Genomic DNA, 23,398 nt, shown 5'->3' with positions numbered 1-23,398 from the left:
TACCCTCCGTGTATTGATTTACAATTTTACCCACAATTTCTTTCTCCCTAAAATGTACAAAACCAAACTGTAAACTGGCTGCCTTGGGCACATTTTCTCAGAACTTCTTGAGATATGTTCCCTGGGCCATAGTCACTCATATTCAGCTCAAAATAAACCTCTTTAAATCATTTTACAGAGTTTGTTTTTTTTTCCCTGTTAACAGTAGTTTGAAAACAACTAAGCAATTTCAGAGACAAGCAGATCCCTTGGGTTGGGTGCTAGGCTCTCCAGTCCAAATCTGCCAATATAACTGTGCCTGGTCAAATCCCATCCCATCCATTCCTCCAGTGCCACACCTAAATGCAGATGCCAATGGATCACTTCCACGTGGATGTCCTGCAGGCATCTTGAATTCAACATGGCTAAAACTGACTCTCCATCTTTCTACCACATCCATCCCATTTTCCATCTCCTGTCTTCAGGGGTGGTTCCACTCCACACTCTACTGTCCAAGCCAGAAATCCCCAATCAGCCCTCAATTCTTTCTTCCACATTGACCATGCCTGTCATCCCTCCTATAACTGTTGACCTAATCTGATTGATTTCACCCCCTTGGCATCTCTCAAAATTGCCTCCTCTTCCCTTTACTCACTGCAACCATGTTTGTTCAAGAGCTCATCATTCCTTCCCTGGGTGACTAGAATCATTTCCCAGCAGGTCTCCCCACCCTCCTTTCTCACTCGGCTGCCAGAATGGTCTCCTAAAAGACAAATCAGATCATTTCACAACTCTGCTCCAAATTCCTTCTAGGGCTCCCCACGGCTTGGATTTAATAAATGTTTATTGAATGAATGAGCTCCCTGAATACATGCTGCATGCTGTTCTCTGCCTGGCACAGTGGAGGTCAGGCTTCTGTGGAAACATACTTCTGAGCAGGGATATACAAGAAACAAAGTGGTTTATTCTGAATTCCACACTTCCTCAAAACACTGATCACCTTAGAGAAACCTGAAAAGTACAACCACATGGGGAACAAGGATGGGAAAGTAGGCTAGGACCAATTCAAGGAAGATCTGGAGGCTAGGAAATTTGGACTGGATCATCAGGACATGGGACACCATCAAATGTCTTCTAAGGATGGCCGCAATCAGAGCTACACTATAGGAAGGCAACAGGCAGCATGAGGAGAATGCACTGGGAGGTGGAGAAACAGAAGATTTTATCACTGACAAATTCTCCCAGAATTAGGAGAGCGGAGATGAAGGAAACATGGATGAAAGAAATTACCAAGAAAAAAAATGCCTTCAATCAATAACCATTTATTGTGATGCCCCAGAATTTGGAGATGGGACCTTAATGGCAAACACTTCCCAACCTTCAACATACCTGCTGTTTGATGTTTCCTTGTGGAGGTGAAAGGCAAAAATACATCAAGCAACCCTTCTCTTCTCTGGTAAGTCCTTTCTGATTTTAAACAATGAGGATATGGTGTGGTGAAGTGAAAACAGCATTATCCTTATTTTATTATTAACACTATTATTATTAGCATTATTCCTACTGTTTTTATGAACAACTACAACATTCTAAACATTTCCCGTTGCCTATCCAAGGTGCTTAGTACTTCACATGATCATCTCACTTAATCATCACAAAGTTTGGGGTCATTCTATAGGTAATGAGGGAGATACTATTATTACCTACTGCAGCATATTAAAGATGACTGCAAATTCTTTGACACTTCTACCATCAGAAAGTGGGTTGTATGTCTGCTCCCCTTGAATCTAAGGGGGCTTTGTAATGGCTTAGTACATAGAAGTGACACTGTGCCAACTTCTAAGCCAGGCCTTAAGAAACTGGCAGCTTCTACTTCCTATCTTTTGGAACACTTCCTCTGGGAGCCCTGAGACACCATGTAAGGACTTCCCTAAGTCTGCCATGTTGGAAGGGCCATGTGTAGGTCTCTGGACAACAGTCCCAGTTGAGCCCAGCATTCCAGTCATCCATGTGAAGGTGCCAGACACATGGGTGACCATCCTGGACCAGCTGAGGGCCAGTCTGACACATCTACCAGCAGAGTACCACTGGGTGATCTCAGTCAACACCACAAGGAGCAGAAGAGTCATCCAGCTGAGCCCTGCCTGAATTCCTAACTCACAAAAATCACAAGACCAAACAAAATGGTTGTTGTTTTAAACACTGGGTTATGTTTCAAAGCAAAAGATGCTGGAAGCTAGCAATTACTTTGGGGGTAACTTACTATATAACAATACATAAATTGGAACACTCTCATTTTACAGATGAACTACCTGTTCCTCCAAAAGTCTGGCTGACTTACCAAGTCTCCTAGCTGATAAGGCATGCAGCCTAGATTAGAACTTCAGTCTGCCTGATCTGCACACAATGTTTATTAAGCAATCCCTGAAAAAGTTAAGGCCAGAATGGAGTGGCAAAAAACTAAATTCCCCATGCTCTTTGGACTGTGCGAATTCTGCCAAAATGCCTTACCTCACCTCACATGATTTACTTGTTAAGTATAGAAGGCTGAATCATGAGAAAACTGCTTCCCTACATGACTCCCCTTTCTTCTCCATGCAGAGTATCATGTGACTATTTTCAAGGCTGGAAAAACTAACTTCCATAATGACCAAAAAGTAAAGATAAACCTAAGGACAAGAGAAAACCTCCCACCCCAATTGCTTGTCCTCACTGGGGTGAACAGACACTGAATTCCTATCATCCTATAAGGAAAACAAGAAAAAGAGATGTTTAATTGAATTACTATTTAATACATGGACTTACTTCCTAAATCCAGATTTTAAAGAATTCAGAGCCGTGAAACTCTCATGATTGGTTCCCAGAATCTTGAGACTTCCAGTGACATTCAAATGCTGGAACTACCCAGGAAGGTGATACCTATGGGCAAGTTTGTAGCTTATGACAATGTGAAACTTCAGCACAATGGGGTTATGTTTCAACACACGAGATGCTGGAAGCAAGAGTGCGTTTACATGGGCTCGTGATTTCCTTTGACAAGATACATGCACTCATTCCTCCAACCTAAGCAAAATTCCCAGGATGAAAACAGATTTGAAAGTCAGGTGGACAAGAAAACCATCTGTGGATGGGATAAAGTACAAAATCATCAAAAGTAATTGTTTAAGAAAACATGACTCAAGATGACACAGAATAGCATCCACAGACCTATTCTCAGTTACTTAAAAATAGAATTTAAAGTAATTAGCTTAATATTGATGTAATACTAGAGATCTACGAACTAAATCTAAAAATCTTAATTTGACACTGAATTATCCCAAATTAAACAAAATATTTTCAAGCCACTAAATACTGATATATTTGCAAGATAATGAGACCTTTCAGTGCAACTGTTTTACCTGAACACAAACACAAAATTTGAAAATGAATATATTTAAGTTTCCGAGGAAAAACTGCTTTACCCGTCTCATTTCCTGCTTTGCCGTGATGGACCAAGAAGTATGAAACATTTTAAGTTCCTTTTTCTTACGTCTGATTTCAGCAGATATATCATCCTTAAAAGAGTAGAAGTATCTACAGACCAGATAAATGCCCCCAAAGTACACAGATTCATCAACTTAAAGGAAATGAGGTACAACCAGCATAAATTATAAAAGAAAGTTGTAAAAAAAAAAAAATACTGCTAGTCACTTTGAAAATGGGCCAAAATCATGTCTAGATTCAATGCAAAATAAGCTGTCAAGTAAATATCAGCTCTGGGACCAGATGGACTTGAGTTTGAATCCCAGTACCAATGTTATGATGACACAACTTTGGGTGAGGCTTCAAGGTGGTAAGAATCTCCATTTCTTCATTTGCAAAAGGGAGAAACTATGAAACCTACTTCAGAGGACTGTGTCTAACTCAACTATTGGTAAGTGCCTAAGAGCTGCATAAGAAGAGCGTGATGTTGTAAGTACCTATCACGGTGAGGCAGCAGGGAGTTAAGAACACAGGTGTGGATGGACTGTGTTCTAATCCTGCCTCCACCATTTACCAGCTATGTGGTGTTGGGTGCATTAACCAGTCTGTGTGAAGAGACTCTAGTACTCAGCTCTATGAAGATAATTATTGTACTAACCTCATAGAGCAGCTGTGAGGGTGAAAGGCAACAATGTGTGCAAAGTGCACATAATTAATGGTATTTGCTTGCTCTTATTTATGTTGTACTTACTATGTATTGGATACTATATTAACAGCTTTCTCTGTATCAGGGGTTGGCAAATTTTTCTGTTAAGGGCTAGATGGTAAATACCTTAGTCTTTGGGGTACATATGGTCTCTGTCATCATCTTCTTTTTAATTTTTTTATGGGTTGTAAAAAAAACTTGCTGCAGGCTGGATATAGGGCTATAGTTTGTTCATTCCTAGCTCTTCACAATCTCAGTTATTGATTAGGTGATTTTCAAACTGTGAAAGGTCTATGATTTCACTCTCCTTGTAAGCTAAAGAGTTAGCTGCCAAGTTCTGTGGAAGCTGGCAGAAGACAAGAGGCCCGGGATCAGATACAAAGGAATTCATTACTCGTGGCAGAGCAAGCAGCATGAGCTTCACTTTTGCATTGATCCTCCTTGCCCTGGTCCCCCGTCCCACAGGGGTGATATGGAACAGCCCAGGTGGATGCTGTGCCCATAGTGGGTTTGGGTCACAGCTAAGGAATCCCAACCGTTAGAATGCCAACCTTTATCAAGCAAATCTGTCTAAACTTTTCCTAAAGGGAAACATTATCATGCTGGACAGTAAACAACCCTGTCCTCTGTTCCCAAGGGAGACACTATCTCTATCTTCCAAGGTTCTTTGCTATTATACAAAGTTCCTTGAAAAGATAACCTGAAACAGCAGCTGCCAGTACCTCTGTTCCCAAGACCTGTGAAAACACACGAGACCCAAGGAATACTCTCTCCAAACAACAATCGGCAAAAGAAAATGCCAAACCCACCATTATCTTAATCGGAGGGTTTTTCTATGAATGAATCAAGCAGATTTATAGTTTTTAAAAGGTACCCCTAAAAAAAAAAGAAGTTGACAATTTTGAGGCTTAACTTTAAATGCCACAGAGATTAAAAGTTAGATCTGTGACATCATGCACATCATTTCTGCTGAAAAAGTACGTTTAGTTAAAAACGGAAACCAATTTGTAAATGTGAATTAAATGCATGCTCCACAAAAAATATCTGGTGAGAAAAAAAATCCTTACATGTAGATATAAATGTTTCCTGACAGATGTAAATGAAAACTAATACAGTGACATTTTTCAAATTAGCCATTGGAAAACATTGTGTGTGTGTGTGTGTGTGTGTGCGCGCGTGTGTGTGCACATGTGCACGCATGTGTGTTTTAGAACAGCCTAAGCATTTTTCAGTTATGTTAGCCTAGGAAAGTATTTAAGAAAAGGATAATAAATAATTAATTATACTGGCTAGAAGCTGCAACTCCTTTCTGCGTCCACGATATACATTGAAATGCTGTTTAAATTATAGGAGCAAATTGATTCAAAGGCTTCCATTAGTGAGATGGCAAACAGGTTTGAAGTTGGCTAATAAATTTTAGATAAAGATACAGCTTTTGATGAGGATGGCAACGCTGGAGTACTGATCTCCCAGTCACCAGTTTGTTAAAACGGTGGCTGAAGTCTAGATTTCTCCCTGTCTCATAACTCACTGTGTTAAACAATATGTCACAGGGCAGCACAGACAGAGGCAAGTCAGAACAGCTGCCATGTGAGCCACCAGCACGATCGTGTGTGGCGGCTGCTTACGGAGCTGGGGATAACACAGGACCCAGGTTGATGTCAGCATCCCTTCCCAAGTCTCTATCTTATCAGGGTTTACAGAACATTAATCTAGGCTGATTAGGCCCACCTGCGACACAAAAATTTCTACCCATGATATGCCTTGCAGCATAAAGTCATGTCTGACATACCTATTAAGAAAAATTCTTAATCAAAATCAAGAAATTATGCATGAAGCTGGCTGCAACCTGCTGCTCTGGGTTGTAGAATATTATGCAGCTATTGAAAAGAATAACTGAAAGCCGTACTCACTAGTCTGAAAGGATAGACACCATATACTTTCTAGGAAGGATGAAGCATGTATCCACTTACTTTAGGAAAAGAGAGCAAAATTTTGTATATGTGTTATGTATATTAACATGAAGAAAGATGTTAGAGAAATTAATAATTATAGTTACTTCAAGGGGGTAGAATTGGAGGGAGGAGTAGAAAGCTAAGGAAGTTTTTTTCTTCTTTTTTTTTTTTTTTTGAAGACAAGGTTTCACTCTGTTCCCCATGCTAAAGTACAGTGGTGTGACAGAGCTCACTATAACCACAGACTCCTGGGCTCAAGCTATCCTCCTGCCTCAGCCTCCTGAGTAGCTGAAAGTAACAGGCAATTGCCTCTACCCTCAGCTACTTTTTTTTTATGTTTTATATACATGAGGTCTCTCGTTAACATTGCCCAAGCTGGTCTCTCCTGCCTCAGCCTCCCAAAGTGCTGGGATTACAGGCGTGAGCCACAGCACCTGGTCTGTAAGGAGGCGGGGAGGTGGGGTTAATGCCTCCATTATACAGCTCTGTAATTTTTTAAAAATTATTCAAATAACTATGCATTTCTTTTGTAATTGGAAAAAATCTAACTCCAAAAACAAACAGCATGAAGGCTTGTGCAGCTTGCACAAAATTATACAATGGTCAAGTTGCTTATTTGCACACACCACACTTGGCCATAAGGACAGCACAGGCTGACAACATAAACAGAAAAACGGTGACAAAGGAATTCAAATTTACACTTTCTCAAGTTTGTACCACATACCAATGGGGGTGGGGGAAATAGAAGGCTTTTTTTTTTTTTTTTTGGTTGTTAAAGGAATACCATATTTTCCTTTCTTCATTTCACAGCCACTTTTTAAACAGAGCCGTTGTGTAGTATTCCCAGCCTTGGCCCAACTATGGGAAAGGCAGAATCAGTAAATGAAAATTTCAGAGCAGACACTGTCCCTCACTACATGTGTATCTGAAGCAGCCCAGGTGAGCAGGATGAAGACCTCGCAGGCAGGTCTCAAAGAGAACAACGTCAGCTGATCTGCAGCTCATCTCTGGAGCTTGGTGTACACACCTGGGTTTCACTGCCAATGACTGTGCACTCCTCAGGTGCTCATTCTTCACGAGTTCCCTTCCAAGGCCAGCCTTGGCAAGACGGAAGGACAGGGATGATGCGTTCAGATCACTCTGCCCTCTGTTAGAGATACTCATGAAAGGAACTGACACTAAACACTCACTTTCAAATTTTAGTGGACTACAAAATAAAATATCCAGATTGTACAAATGGAGAAAATGAGGTGAAGAGTTAGAGTCATTCATTTTTAATTAAGTTCTTAATTATAGAACAACAAAACAAGTAATTAATTTCCACGTGGCTACATTAAGCATTCCACACTTAAATGAGGCAGAAAGAACAACTGAGAAGTATTTTCTCCCCTTCCTTGAGTTAATATAAGATATAAAATTACATGTGTGTGCCTGTCTTTCTCTGTGCATGTGTGTGTACATGACAGAGAGAGAGGGGGAAACAGGGAGATGGACAAACAGAAATCATAGCTGGCATTTATCAAGTGCTTATTGTATACGAGATGAGGTTCAAAGTGATGAGTCTAGCTATGTGAACTCGGTTAATCCTCTTACGACCCAATGCAGTGGGCACTCACTACTTCTTCCATTTGACTGGTGAGGATCTGAAGTTAAGAAAAATCAAGGAGCTCACCTAAGTTCCTACAGCTAGCCAGCGCAAAACAGAGACTGGAACCTAGTTCCAGAGAGTCTTCTGGTCATCCTACGGTATCCTGCCTTCTGAAAAAAGGATCAGGAAAAGAGTAGGACAAAGGCAGACATGGAGACTACAGCAGCGGCAGCCAGGCTTTCTGAGAAGGGGCAGACAGTAAATATTTTAGGCTTTACGGGCCATACACTCTCCCTCCCAACTACGTAACTTTGCTGTCACAGTGCGAAAGTAACCACAGACTACTTACAAAGAAAGAAGTATGGGACTGGGTTCCAATAAAACTTTACTTATGGACACTGAAATTTGATTTTCATACAATTTCCACATGTCACAAACCATTATTCTTTGCATTTTTCTTCTAAAACATTAAAAAATGTACAAACCATTCTTAGCCCATGGGCTGTACAAAAACATACGGCAACTACAGCCTGTGGATCCCTCACACTGGAGGCAGTGTGATGTGAGGGGATGTGTTTGGGCTTCAGGGACAGGCAGGTTGAGCTCAGGCTCTGCCCTTTAAAAAGCTTTGCAAGCTTGGGCAAGTTCCATAACAGCTCCACACCTTAGTTTCCACGTCTGTAAAATGGGGATTAAAAACATCCACCTCGTCAATTTATTTTGAGAATTAAATGAAACTACATATATATTGTGTCTAGCACAACTGTACTGGATACACAACAGGCAATTTGTTCAGGAGTCTCTATTCTGTGCTAGGAACTGGGGACACCACTATGAAAGAAAAGCAGATAAAATTTTCTGCCCTCATGTAGCTGACTTTCTAGTGCTAAGGTTTCCAAATGTGAAAGCAACCCAACTTTTTACCATGTTATCTTAGTCCATCTGGGCTGCTATGACAAAATACCTTCCACTGCGTAACTTATAAACAACAGAAATTCATTTCTTACAGATCTAGAAGCTGGGAAGTCCAAAGTCAAGGCACCAGCAGATTGGGTGTGTGGTGAGGGCTCCATCTCTGCTTCACAGATGGTGCCTTCTTGCTGGGTCTCCATACGGCAGAAGGGTGCAAACACGTTCTCTTCGGCCTCTTTTATAAGGGCACTAATCCCATTCCTGAGAGCTACATCCTCATGATGTCATCACCTCCCAAAGGCCCCATCTCTTAACACTGTCACATTGGGGATTGGGTTTCAACATACCAATTTGGGGCGAGATATAAACATTGGGACCATGCCACAAACTAGGCTTCACCCATTGAAGAATAAGTCAAAAATGTGGGTGGGTGTTCTGTTGTCAATCAAGCCTTGCAAATCACTAATCCAATCCACAAGGCTGCAAGATGAATCTCATACATGTAAAACACAAACATGGATACTACATGGCTATGGTTGTCACACACCTCACACAGTTATGTCGGTAACTATGCTCTCCTGTGTTCCTGGATGAGTGACTAGAAGATGGGATTCATGACAAGAAGAGAAGAGGAAAAAGAAACCCTAACTCTATATGGTTTAAAAGAAGCAGCACCATGCACGTGATTTGTGCTCTCAGCTGAGAGCATAATTGCACAGGTTCCAAAGCCCCAGCTAGCCTCAATCATTAAAGATTTTCAGGAATTGCTCCTCCTATCCTAAATAAATAAATAAATAAGTGGGGATAATTTGAGGGGAAATAAACCAACAGAAAAGGCTGTCATCTCCTGACCATGGCTCAGGAAGGCATAATTTCTCCACATGTGTAAGAATAAAACTTCTGAACTCAACTCTCACCACGCTGATGCGGTGGCCCGAAATAGCCTTTCAGACGGGTCACCAGGAGAAACGATGCCTTGTGGGCTATAACTCACCTTTCTCCCAAGTGGGTCCCTGCAGCCCTCTGTGGTGACAAACAAATTAACGCCAAATGTCACTTTATAACGGTCAAGACCCAAGAAGTGATCACCATTACAGCATGCACAGACACACTTAGGGCAGGTGGCCAGAAACAAACCATCCAAAGGAAAAAAAAATCGCATATTTCACTGCTCCATGGCAAAAAGGCTTCACAGCCAAAAACATATTTCTCTGTTGCATTAAGGGCAAAGTCGTGAGATGGCAAACAGGCTGGATTTTTAAAGGATGAAATACAGCAAGGCTGTGTCCACACTGGCCAGCCCAAGAAGCACACTGGTGAATCCATGCCAAGGCAGAGACTTCTAGAGCCTGTGATTTGGCCCCACTGGAGGTGGGTGGGCAGGGAAAGGGGATATCCTTCCTACTTACTCCAGGTAAGTGGCAGATAAATCTCTGGAAGTCCTGGCTTAGGCATTCTTCTCATCAGGAATTATAAAACCAAAAATTATGATCTACATTTGAGTGGAACAAAATGGACTGGTGGTCTGTTCGATTTTTTATTTTTATTTTTATTTTTTTTTTTGTTTGTTTTTCAGCTCATTATGGGGGTACAAAAGATCAGGCTATATACATTGCCCATGCCTCCCCATCCCCCCAAGTCTGAGCTTCAGTTGTGTCCATTCCCTAGACAGTGCACCCCTCCCCTCCCTCCACCCCATGCCCCCCCAGTCAGAACTTCAAGCGTGTCCATTCCCCAGGCAGTGCGCATCGCATTCAACAAGTAGGTATACACCCATCCCTTCCACCCAGCCCCGACCTCTGTCCGATACCCAATTGGTGTTAATCCCAAATGTGCACTCAGGGAAACCAGTTTGCTGGTGAGTACATGTGGTGCTTATTTTTCTTTTTTTTACCTCTCTCTCTGATGAAACCCCCATGACAAAGTCTCTGCAAAGCTGTAATAACTTCACCGTAAGTAACAAATCAGTTGAAGCCAACAAAGATTCATTCATTAAGAGGCATTTAAAGTCACTGTAGGGCTGCACTGGACAGCTGTTCTTACCTGTCCTGTACTCATCTCCCCTTCTTCTGCTGATAGCGTCCCCATTCACCTTCGAGCAGCCCCTCTTTCCCAGTGCACTTGGTGGGAGGCTGACCCCACCTGCTAGATCGAGAAATGAGCACATAACCCTAGATAAACCAATCAGAGATGGCCACAACGACTGGTTCAGAGCTGGCCAAATGTCTCAGGTTGTTCTCATTTGAGTGAAGCCCTGTGCACTGATTGGAACTTCTGCGAAAAGAGAACCACTCTTGTCCTGGGGTCTCAAATGAGGAACACTGGTACATTCTACAAACACTTTAATTATCTTAAAACAACAGAGTAAAATCAATTGATCTCTTTATAAATAGATAAATAGAAAATAAAATAAAATTGGCAAGCCTGCAATTAATGAAGCAGCACTATGAACAAAGCTTTTGTATGAAACCAAACCTTTTCTCCTGTCACTGTGTGCCAAGAAAATAATCCTAGTAGGAAAAGGGTAGGCCCATTATTACTAAAGAACAAAAACAAAAAGAGGTTCCCCAATTGATCTAAAACTGATAAGGGACAGAAGCGCCCATGTGTTTTCCAATCCATTTATTTTGTGAGGGCTTGATATATTATGTTTTCTAAAAGATTAGGGTCTAGGACAGGGGTCTGTCTTCCCTAGGTCTAGGAGTAATACTGTTTTCAGACACTCATTTAACCATTCAGTAATACGTGGCAACCGCTGTCCCTTACAGATCTGCTGCTAAGTGTTGGCAGGGTGTGACATGTGACCCTACACATCCATTCTCTGACTAACACCATTCGGGTCCCAGAAGGTGCTCCACATCTCGTACCATCTGACTTACATCTGAATGCCCTTATGGTGAGTGGTGTGCTACTCCCAACCTCAGAAATACTAAATGTTTCTGTGTGCCAGGAGGATTTGAGTCTTGTAAGCTTTTAGATAACAGAAAAGGCAAATTAATTAACTTGTCAAATCCTTCCTCTCAGATAGCCTAAATCCAATAGACTCTTGTATAATAAAGTGTTGTGTCCTAGGAATACAGGGTATCCATTGTTTGTGTTTCAATTCATGATTTAAGGAAGGTACTTACTAACTAGAAAGTATTAACAACAGGCACAAGTGGCAGCTAATATTATTAATAAAATATTTATATCACTCTCACATTTATACACATGCAGGACTAGAAGGAACAGGCATAAAGCATGATGCCAACCAGATGGATATTCCATGCTAGAATTTCAATCTGTTTTATTTTTATTTTAAAAAATTACATGATTTAAATTTTCAAAAAAAAATTAACACATTAACTTTCCCTTTAAAATGGTTTTAAACTTAAAAAAAAAAAAAGGCAGTGGTAAATATACCACAATGGGAACAAAACAGAATACTAAATGCTCCTAAGAAACTTCCCAATTTTAATTTGAACTTTGAGTTGTATTTAACTCATACTAGTTTTGAGCCTGGGGCCTCATGAAGCATATATGACTCACATGTCTCTTCACCTTGGGAGCCCTAAGAACTATTTTTCAAGTTGCATATAACCCACACAGAGCAAACAACAACAAATAACAAATTTTTCCTTAGATTATAAAGAATGTTTTTTTTTTTTTTGAAGTTTTTGTTCTATTTTCATAATAGAACACTATGGCCCCAAGGAAAGATTTGTTTTTTCTAGTGTGGCAGTCAATGTGTTAAACTTCAAACATAAATAATTTCACTTATAGTCTTATATCATTATTTAATTAAAGCCAAATATCTATGAGGCAGTAAAAATTTTATATTCTTTCATTATTACTTGTAGTTTTCATTTAAATTTTAATAGATAACTGAGTATTTCTAAAGAGAAACAACTTGAAAGTATACAAAAATAATTTAAAATTTTCAATTTCTATTTACTTTTGTTTACATTTTTGTAAACTGCCTAGGATTTTATCTTTAGATCATCCAAATTTAACTCAATTATTAAATGTTTTAAGTTTTTTTATTTTATAATACAGGCATAAACATCACTGTACATAAATTTGTGGGTACATCTTTAAATATTCTTTTAAGATATTTTCCTACATATGAAATTCCTAGGTGAAAAACATTTTAAAAACTTTTGATAGAGATCTCCAAATGATACCTTGGAGTTGTAGAACTAAATTATTCTTTCTACCCATGGTGTATAAGAATGCCCATTTCTACACTACTCCAACACTGTGTATTAACAGCTTTAACCCATGTGAATTTTACATCTATAAAAATGGAATATAGTTTCTATTCTAAATCACTTCTTCTCTGCTAATAAGCTTGAATACTTTCCAAATATTCATTGGTCTTCTCCATGACTTTTTAGAATTCTGTCAATTGTCCTATTATATGTTTGTTCATATGTTTTATTTTAGCTTGTTGATTTGCAGGAGCTGTTTATTTATTAGTAGAATTAAGGTCTGAATGGACAGCTAAAAATTCTATGACTAACTCAAGCCCATACTTACAGAAATAATTCAAAATTGTACTTCTTTTATTAATGTGGTGCTAAATTACTTTATGAGTTCTTAAGGATTCTTATTTTTGGCAAGTTTGAGGTAAGGAATAAGAAGTTTCCTGTGTTTCCACATGTGAGCACTAGTAACGGTATTTGCAGGCCAAACACATGTTTAAAGCAGGCAGGGAAGTGAACTCTGTAAAGTGGAGATTTGTAGAGTGTGATAATGAGGTAAGTCGTTATGTTCTAACTGGTCTTAACTGTTCCATAAATGTTTCTTTTACCCTGTAAACTTTAAGGTCAAGATAATAAGAGGAGCACTTAAAGTAAAGAAAAGCCATGTGGGCCTTGGCTAGGGAACATGCCTTTTTGGGGGGGAGTGGGGGCAGATAATCTGGAATACTCTTTAACTGTTGTATGAACACGTTAACAGTAAAATTTCTTCTCTAGCACGACTGCCAAACTCAGAGGAAGAGCAACTGGCCTGTATCGTTTGCCTTCTAGGCGGTTCCTAGGAATTCCATGGGAGTGTCAAGCCCTTCAAAAGGGTTTGTCATGTCGTCCAACGCACAGCCCTGGCAAACACACCACGAATTTAGAAAAGGCTGTAGCATTTGAGTGGTAATCTAGTTTTCTAAAGAACGAGATCATCTCTGCATTCATTTTTGTTTTCACACCATTTGCAATATGTTAATAACAAAAATGAGCGTGTCAGCATTAAATCTTCCAGTGAAACTACCATATTCAGATTATTTAGACTGTTTCTAATTCTTTTTTAATCCCAGAAAATGGAGAGCTAACAATATATAGTAGAACTTACCGGTACATTAAATAAACAGTGGAAAGTCTCCCTGTTATTAATGCTGCTGTATAACTAGTTTCTTTTTGTTCAAGTGGCTAATATAATTTTTAAAACTTCCTTCAAACATCACTAGCAAACGTGAAATTAATGGATTACTGGTTAGTGTTTGAAACTTTTTAAATGTCACAAGTCATGCCTCTAAAATAAAATATTTTTAATTATATGGAAGATATTTTAATAAATAGGCAGTTCAGAATTCATAATTGCCAAACAACAGTTTTTCCTACAACATAGCTACATACAGTATGGCCTGGATTTATTATACATATGGTTCTTTCTCTAGGAAACAAAATTTGTGAAAATTTATTTGTCTCCGATTTTTTAGGAGAATTAAAAAAAAACAGAGATATATTCAGTTCCTGTTTCAAGAAAGAAAAAAAATCCAATGACAAGAGTGGTTATTTGTCCCTGTTCACACACCAAGTAAGCAGTTGAGAGAATATTAGAATCTAAGTCTTAGAAGCCCAAGAATTTCAAAAGTTGTCAAATCACTTTTCTATTCAAAGCAGTAGAGCATGTGTGATAACTGTTCCAAAATCTTTCCAAGAGAATAAAGAATCTGTGATATAATTAAAAAAGAAGTCCCCCAATGTCACAAGGAATGGGAGTGAAAGAAAACCTCTCTGGCTAACATGGGATTCTATTCCTTGGTTTTAATTTCGTGGTTGCAGGGGGTTAGGGGAGAGTAAACAGCAGTGCCTCCTACCAAGCTCCCTGCAGGTTCTCCTTTTAGGAATGAGATTTTACTAGTGATTTATATTGTTTGAGACATACCCAAAGAGTCTTATGTCATTCAATCCCCCCTTCCATTGCTGGCTTGGAGGAGGCTGCACCACCTCATGCAGGCCTATAACTGTCAAATGGCATTTCCCAAATCCATCAATACTGTCTGCTGCCAAATAAATACCTTGCTGCTCTACAGGTTGCAAATATTTCAATCATTGTACAGATCTGCAGCAGCATCTGAGCAAACTTAGAAGAAAACTCATGAAATCTGATGGCTTTATTTACCTTTCCAACGTAAGAGAAACATACAAGCCTAAACCTTCACTTTCCAAATGTTTACTGGAAGATTAGAAAAACAACAGATGACAGCCAATGTGTCAGCCTAGAAGAATCACAAAAATCCTTCTTTAAACAATCTAGCAGCCAGATGAAGACCCCAGGCCAGAAGCCTGTGTGTGTTTAAGAAGTTCATGGGGCCAGCATTCCTTTGCACTGCTGAGAAATATAAAAGACATGCCCTCAAGTCCAAAGCCAAAAGTGCCACAAAGAATGGACTGCCTTGGCCTCATCTGAAGCAAATCTATCTAGATGTGTCTGACTCTTTCAATCAGAATGCAGGAAACTAGGGCTGCCCTGTATGGTTGTCCAGGCTGTATACTTCACAACTCAATAGGTCACCATTTACATAAACTACAATGTGATAGAGCCTTCTACATGTATGCAATCTCAGATAATAGCCTGAAGGATTCCAAAAAGGGGCACCTGAGCCAGTCTACCATTCACAAATGTCCTGCTCTGTTCTCTGTTCACATTTATGTATGAACTCATCAGTCATTCATTTGGCAAATATTCACTGAATGCAAATGAAATGGGAATCTCATTCAATCCTACCATTACCTTATTTGGTATATGCTGTTCTTCCCATTTAGCAAATGACAAAACTGAGGCCAAGAGAGGGTCATTAAATTGTCTAGGAGGGTCACAAAGCTGTGTCTTCCAAGTGTGAGTTTAGTGCATTTCTCTCCTAGACTAAGTTGCTTGGTTCATTGGAGCAAGAAATTCTTTTCTCAGCCATGAATGTTAGAGTAAAGTTCTTTGACAGAATAAGATAGAAGGCAGGGTCAGGGAGGACACAGTGAGGCAAAGCAAAGTGGTAAGGGCCAGCAGGTTTGGAAGCTCGTGCTGCAGGCTGACTGGGATGACAACATCCAGTCTTTTTTCCACCTCGTTTAGGAGAGGTGCAGAGTTGAATGGTGTGGCGTGGTGTGGTGGACAACCCAGGGGATTGGGAGGCAGAAAAACTATGCTCACATCGTGATAGTAACTACATGGCCTTGAATGAGTTACTAATTTCTCTGAACTTGAAGTTCTTCATCAATAAAATGGGAATAATAAAACCTCATAGAGCTATTTGCAGAAATAAATGTGATTATGGAATTACAAGGACTAGAAAAATATCTGTCATGGACATTCAATACACTGTGGATGTTATTATTGACTGTTCTTGGGATGCATGATACATGGGTAGGTCTCTGGCATCTCAAGGGTACATATTTACTAAGTGAGGTGTGTGTGGGTGCAGAAAAAATGTGCTCTTCTTTTATGCCTTCCCTTCCCCAAAGGACGTAAGGAGAGTAAACATGCTCCTATATTTCCAAGAGAGAAAAATGCAAATTCTTTTTTTTCCTCTCTTTTTTATTTCAGAATATTACGGGGGTACAGACATTTTGGTTACATGAATTGCTTTTGTACCGACTGAGTCAAAGTTATGAGTGTGTCCATCACCCAGATAGCGCGCATTGTACCCGTTATAGCAGCACAATTCACAAATCACAAAGATGTGGAAAAATGCAGTCTTTTGGCTAAATTAGCTTGTGTGGTTACCTCTCTCTTTGCTGCTTAAGCAGAGGAGAGACAGAAGTCATGCAAACAGAGAGGTAACCACAAAAGCTAGTCTATCCAAAAGAATTTACGTTTTTCTCTCTCAGCAATATAGTTTCTCAGCATCTTCCAAGTTTTTAAATCCCTTAGATTTATTCATTTATGTTTCTTTTTCCTGCTTCTAAAAGGTAGCTGTTCTTGCCCACTGTTTTGGAAGTAAGAAAACCTGGGGACTGTTCTATAGGCTCATAAAGACAGCAAGCCGGAAAGTAGAAGGTATGGCAAGGAAAAGGGGGGATCTGAATGTGCCAAGACAGTTAGACCCTTATTGGTTATGGCAAACGTTAAACAGTCTAGAAAATCAGAGGCCTTGGAAAAGGCTTGTAAAAATAACAACGTGAGTGCCTAGTGTGAAGGCGAGGGACATGAAAAGGGAAGCTGTGGGTGGCATTTGAGACGTGTTGGAAACTGTGCTGGAAACACATCCTGAACTGCTCTTGCAAAGTGAGGCCTCTTAAGAGGTTCCTGTGGTCCTCCCAGCCCCCAGTACCAGGCAGGGCAAGAAGTGTCGCCGCCCATGGGCAGATGGATCGTTTTCAATACTCTGTTTGCAGTGAGGAATGAGGTGCGTACCTCACAGCCTGCACCTGGTGCTTTCCAAGGGGACTCCTTGAGAGGGACGTTGCACAGATGCAGTAGAGATGGAAATCTCTGTGTGAGAAGACAAAATGGATATTTCTGAGGGGTAAGGGATAAGAGAAGAAATCTCCATAGAAGAAAGTTAAAAAAAAAAAAAAAAAAAGAGCATCACATAGAAATCTCTCAAAAGTGAGGCTAGTTAAGTGAGCAGCATAGACCACGTTTCCTGAGTGAGTGGCTGCGTGAATGAGCTTTGTGCTTGTCCTCGATCAACACTGCAACGTGAAATACGAGGCCAGGGGTGGGAGGTGTACACCGAAAGCATGCCTCTGACTTTACCACCTTACCTTTCTCATTCCCAAGTCACCATTACATACCTCGTACAATTAGTTTCTTAGGTTTTATTTTTTAAATTCCATTTTAGTGAAAGTAATGTTCATATTGCTCTATGACTGTTTAAAACTAAAATGAAGTTTTATATTTGTGAAGTTAAATATCTTATTTCCCAGTCTCTTGGGATATCTATGGGATATCTAATTTGAATCAACCATTGAACCAACTGTGTTCAAATACGTCCATGAAATCGCAGCACCCGTGAGTCATGAGAATGAGATACTGAAAAGCACAGAAGTGTGAAACTTCTGGCAGACACTGGGGCATAGTGATGTCTTCCATAATCCAGTTTTGCTACTTACTAACCTTGTGATCTCAAGCAGGGTACTTAACTCCTTTGTGCCTCAGTTTCCTAAACTGTAAAACAACATGATAATAACATCTATTCTTAGGGTTCCTGAAAAAGTAGAAAGTCAAAACACATGCAAAGCACTTAGGACAGGGCCTGGCAAAAAAAGAGTTCACGTGCACTAGATTTGATAATGACTCTTGTCATTACTGTTAGTTATGAATTCCTAGTTTCAGACATGCTAGCAGTGTTATGTGATGAAAAAGTATGTATAACCTTAGGACATGACTTTAAGCAAATGACTTAATACATCTGAACCCTAATTTTCCCTCTTCTGTGCTATAGGGAAAACTACAGGAATCTTCTGAGGATTAAAAGACACAAAGAAGTGGATGCCAACTTCATCTTTATTCTCTTCCAAAACAGAGCTGGAAAATTGGAACAATTATTCCGATCTAAACAGAGGGTACCATCCGACATTTATAAAGGGCCTACGTAAATAGAGGATATTACTGCCACTATTTGCGTTTCTATCAGCCCCTATGCTGAGTAATCAATAATGAATGTTGTTTAAACAAATGGTGTAATTTTCCAATCTGTGTTGTTCTAAACTGACCTTTACTCCTCATTGCCACTTGTAATGCATGCATAATTCAATGATGAAGCGCAAGGAGAAATAAGGATGTTAGTCTAAGTGGCCCTTTTTGGGTTGTTTTTGATGATTTGTTATAATCCTATAAATAATACAAAGCTTGTCATTGTAAATATGTGTTGTGTTATCTCGGGGTATATTTAGTGGATAAAATAATAAAAACTAGTCCACCTCTCCTGGCAATCTCAAGGCATAATTAATTGCTGGTAAGATGTATTCTAGAACTTGAGTGCCCTAAAGTAGAAGGAAAAATAAAGGCCATTGTCAACACAAATGCTAAAAGAAATGCCTAAAGGGCATAGTCATTTGCCATTTGGGAGAAGTACTTGCTGGAATACTTGTCTGGGAGGCAAGAAGGATGATCTGAATCATCAGGTAGAGAGATGTGTGTATATACTCATATATATACTTTTTAATAAATCACAAATTGAGGGGTATATAAAGCTAACTTGTCAATTTTAACTCCTTTCTGTTATTCACACACACACACACATCTCTACCTGACAAAAATGTATATACAAAAATATATTTGTGTATGCACATACTTACATACACATATAGACCATTTTTAAAAAATAAAGCATAACTCAGGAGGTGTTCTGAGCTAGTTTCCATCAATTCTAACTCCAGTCTGTTGTTTGTTCACCTGCACACTCTCACTGCACAATAAAACCGTTTCAATATGGGAGACAAGAGCGAGACACCCCTCTTTCCCCAAAGGGCACCTCTGTGTGCTCCCTCAGATTATAGCTGATGACATGTCAATGAAACAGTGCTTGCTCTCATCCCAGAGATCAAAATGAGGGCTTAACCTGCAATTTACTCTACAAGTCCCCAGATACTTGCCAGATCTGAAGACTTCATTCTAATCTTCCCTGCTGAAAAAATAATCAAATACTCCAGCAAAGATCTATTGACAACCCTTAATTAACCATGCTAATGGGGGGAAGAGATAGCATGGTTAAATGAAATCTACACATAACCCCAAGCCTTCCTTGGCCAGTAATTTCCAGCTTCTCCTTCACTAAACCTTACAGAGAGGGGGTGTGGATAGAGAGAGATTGACTAATCATTTAACAATAGAATTACTTGATGTCTACATCTGCACCATGCCAGTCATCAGTTGGACAAGCTAACAAGCAAAGAATTGGCCAAGGACACCATGTCCCAAAAGCAGTGGGGTTCAATGGTAATGTGTTTGGATCTTTTTGGATGCAAGGAAATATATTTTAGGCAGCGTTTAGAATGAAGTCAGCTGGAATAGTTTTGCAGCAATAGAGGCCAATATGATGGAGACCTTGGTTCCTTACCTATTCATTGTTGCTACTCAGTTGGATAAAAGGAGGAGGAGTAGAGAGAGGCCTAGCACCTGTGCAAAGTGAAACAGGCAATGCTTTGTAATGAGTAGCTGACTACAATGAACCAGGCTACAGAAAGGGCAAAAGCTGACTCCTACGAATTAATCAGAGCAAGGGGAGGATGAGGGAGCAGGAGGTTTCCCTAAATGAGGGGATAAGCACTTGCTCTTTTCCAAGCCCCACAAGAACATACTGTGATGAGGTACCATGAAATACGACCTTGGAATGGAAACAGGGCAAAAAATAAAAGGGGGCTTCCTCCTCCTCCTTAACGCATCTGGTGCAGCCACACCAGATGGCAAGAGCCACAACTGTGTGACCTCGGGGAAGTTACTCCATCCACCTGAGCCTCAGCTGCCTCAGTGGCCACCTCTGTGCCTCCACCCCGCCTGGCACAACGTGGGTACCTAGGAAGCAGTCCTTATGATGCCAAGAGCTTTTATCTGTTGGACACTGCCTTTTTCAGCCAGGCACATCAAATGGACTATCTCACTTAATCTTGCCAACAAAACGTTACTTGTGGTTATCCTTCTATTACAGAGGGGGAAACAAGGCACAGGAAGGTGAAGTTACATGCCCAAAGTTACACAGCTAGAAAGGAGCAGAGAATCGAACCCAGGGCATCAAGCTCCAGAACTAAGCTCACAACCCCAACACTGACGTTTTTGGAGCTCTCCCTACCATGCCAGGTAGACCCTGTGTAAACACTGTGTGTGTGTGTGTGTGTGTGTGTGTGTGTGTGTTCTTGTTTAATCCCTGTACAGCCCTATAAATTAGAAATTACTACCACTATGTTATACAAATGAGAAAACTGATCTTGGAGAGGGGCAGTCAGCTGCCAAGGTCACAGAGCCAGGGAGCAGGGGTGGCACATCCAGGTGAAGGTAATGATTAAGAACATGGGTCTGGAGTGGGTTTGAATCATTCCGTGTTCAGCTGCTCACTGGGGACATGGCCTCAGCCCTCTGATTACTGTGGGGCTTTATTACTTTCTGAATTCCCTTTGCTGTCGCCTTTCCCTGCCTCCCATTTCCCCTTCCGTTGCCCTTTCTCCCCACCCAGGCCCCAGCCCCCACCTCACAGCCATCTCCACTATTAAACGTTTGTAGAATGTACAGCATTCAAAAGCCACATTCTAGTCTGCAGTTTTCAATTCTTGGGAAGAAAGGGGACATATAACTAGAAATAATCAAGTCCCATATGTCGTTGAAATGATCATTTCGGTCCACCTAAGCTTATATGAAAACATTTTCCATGCTCTGACCTGCCCCATTGCACTGCCGGGCAGGTCGGCCCCAGATGAAACGCATTCTCACCTGCGCACTGAAACCAGCGGAGGCTGCTGCACACACTGAAAACAGCCCAGGCTTCTCCCAAAACCATGCCTGGTCTCTGAGTCACATGCTAAAAATTAAGGGGATTAAGGGGACTCTAGATTTACATTAAAAATACAAGAAGAAACTCAGTCCAGAGGCTAATGCAGGGTGCGATGGAGGCAGTGATCCTCACTAAGCATGGAGATAAACAATGCGAATGGCACGCTGGTGCCTGGCGCAGTGCGGGAGGTCTCTGGAGGAGAGAAGGCAGAAAGCATCGTTGACCTCATGTGAGGCAGCACAGCTCTGCATTTATGCCTGGAGCTCTGGAGATAGACTTCCTGGGTCCAAATCCACAAGACTTCCACCGCGACCATGGATCCATGAGCTTGGGAAAGGCACTTGACCACTCCATGCTTTCTCTTCTGTCAAACGGGGCACATGAGAGCCCTGACCTCAGAGTGTTGTCTTGGGGACTGAATGATGTAGATCCACACAGAACACAGAGTCCTCTGCCCTGTGCAACCCCAGCCCATAGCAAACACTGAATCAATGTGAGTAATGAGCATCACCACTATATTACATAGCCGGTGCTTCATGTATATGTTATGCCACATAATAAATGCCCATGCCTTGGGAGGTGTACGCTTCAATCTTTTACTTTGAAGGGCTATAGATGGCCAAGGCGCCACGTGCAGTTGGCTTCTGCATAAGTGTCCTCTTTCCCCACACCTTCGGTCTGGTACGAGCTCTCCATCATTGTCTGTGTGGGTGGGGTATGCGTGGGCAGAAGGCAAGGGAGCAGGTGGAACCCCACATCCAGGTGGGCACAGTGTGGCCCAGAAGAGCATCTCCAGGCAGCGACATGATGCAGGGACAGACCCAAGGCCACAGATGCAGGGGTGCAGAGTCAGAGCAGACCATGAGCTTGCATGGGGTGGGTTAGGGCATGGCAGAATGAGGGTTTGAGCGGATCCAACACATCTGAAGGGAATACAGATTCCCGTTGAAATCTGGGTCCAACTGGCACTGCTGTCATCTACATTCATGAGTTACCTTCCCCGTTCAGCTGTAACCTCCTTCAGAATCTGGACTGCATCCTTTTAAGTACTAAGTCCTCCAGAGGCCCGAGTGTCACTTTGTGCACCCATGGTGTAAAAAGTGGGCAGTGGTGGTAGAAGCTAGATCTACTGAGAGTGAAAGCACAAATGGGTGCATTGTTCACGGAGAATTTCAAAACGTTAATAAAACTGGCTGAAGTTCAACTGCTATTTGTTGTCACTATGCTCAGCAATTCTAAACAAAGTCAATGAAAACATACCCCCCTCAACCTGGGGTGGCCTGTGCCCATCGCACCCCCTCTTGGCACCCCACAGTTTTGCACACTGTACTCACTCAACCAATATTCTCTGAAGGACTGAACCCGACAAAAGGGGGCTGGGGAAAGACAGAAATCCTGTTGATTTCTGGGCAGCAAACATGTAAACGTACTGACATTGAGATATACAAAATACATCTTTCAAGAAAGGCCATGCCATTCTTTCTTATGTGAAATAATAACACATCCCCATGCACGACTCCAACTGCATAGACCAAAGTTGCTATGGGCTGACTGGAAACAGGAAATCTTGCATTCCTGTGGCTACGAAAATCACTCTGGGGTCCTAGGATTTATTTCCCTTTCTCAGGAGCCCAGGACAGATAATGAATACCCCTTAGCAGCTGATCAATTGCTGGCACTTCCAGGCAGGCACCCATCACTCCCCCCTACTGCCCTCCCGCCCCTGTGCAAGGTTAAAAGAACAGACTCGTGAGTGATGGTCAGAGAGGAACTGGCTTCAGAAGAGGAAGTTGAAAATATTAAGAAATCAACATGGGCATTTAAAAGCAAAGCCCTTTCCATGCCACAGAAGACGTTTTGCTATTCATCTTGTTCCCTGACTCTGCTTCACCAACTTGATGGAAGATGGTTTAACTGACATAAAAACCAGCTATACATGAATAGCGGTGATGGATGGAGCCATTCCAAGCACCAGCCAAAAAAACAGCACTAAAAGATGCCTCAGGCTTCCTGTTAACTGTTTTATGAGGGGACCAATACTTTCCCCCCTCTTGTTTAAAGAATAAATTAGAAGAACAAGTACTTTCAAAAACAGGGTAGGGTTACACACAGAG

At 41.0% G+C, this 23,398-nt stretch overlaps 1 protein-coding gene across 2 annotated transcripts in view; it reads right to left on the bottom strand.

Annotated features, from left to right (window-relative positions):
* The window catches only part of WWOX (WW domain containing oxidoreductase), a 911,117-nt gene that overhangs the window by 764,891 nt on the left and 122,828 nt on the right, over positions 1-23,398 (bottom strand). The window lies entirely within an intron of this gene.

The sequence above is a fragment of the Eulemur rufifrons genome, chromosome 23, assembly GCF_041146395.1.
Source record: "Eulemur rufifrons isolate Redbay chromosome 23, OSU_ERuf_1, whole genome shotgun sequence".
Taxonomy (NCBI): domain Eukaryota; kingdom Metazoa; phylum Chordata; class Mammalia; order Primates; family Lemuridae; genus Eulemur; species Eulemur rufifrons.
This window is presented reverse-complemented; position numbering and strand designations above follow the sequence as displayed.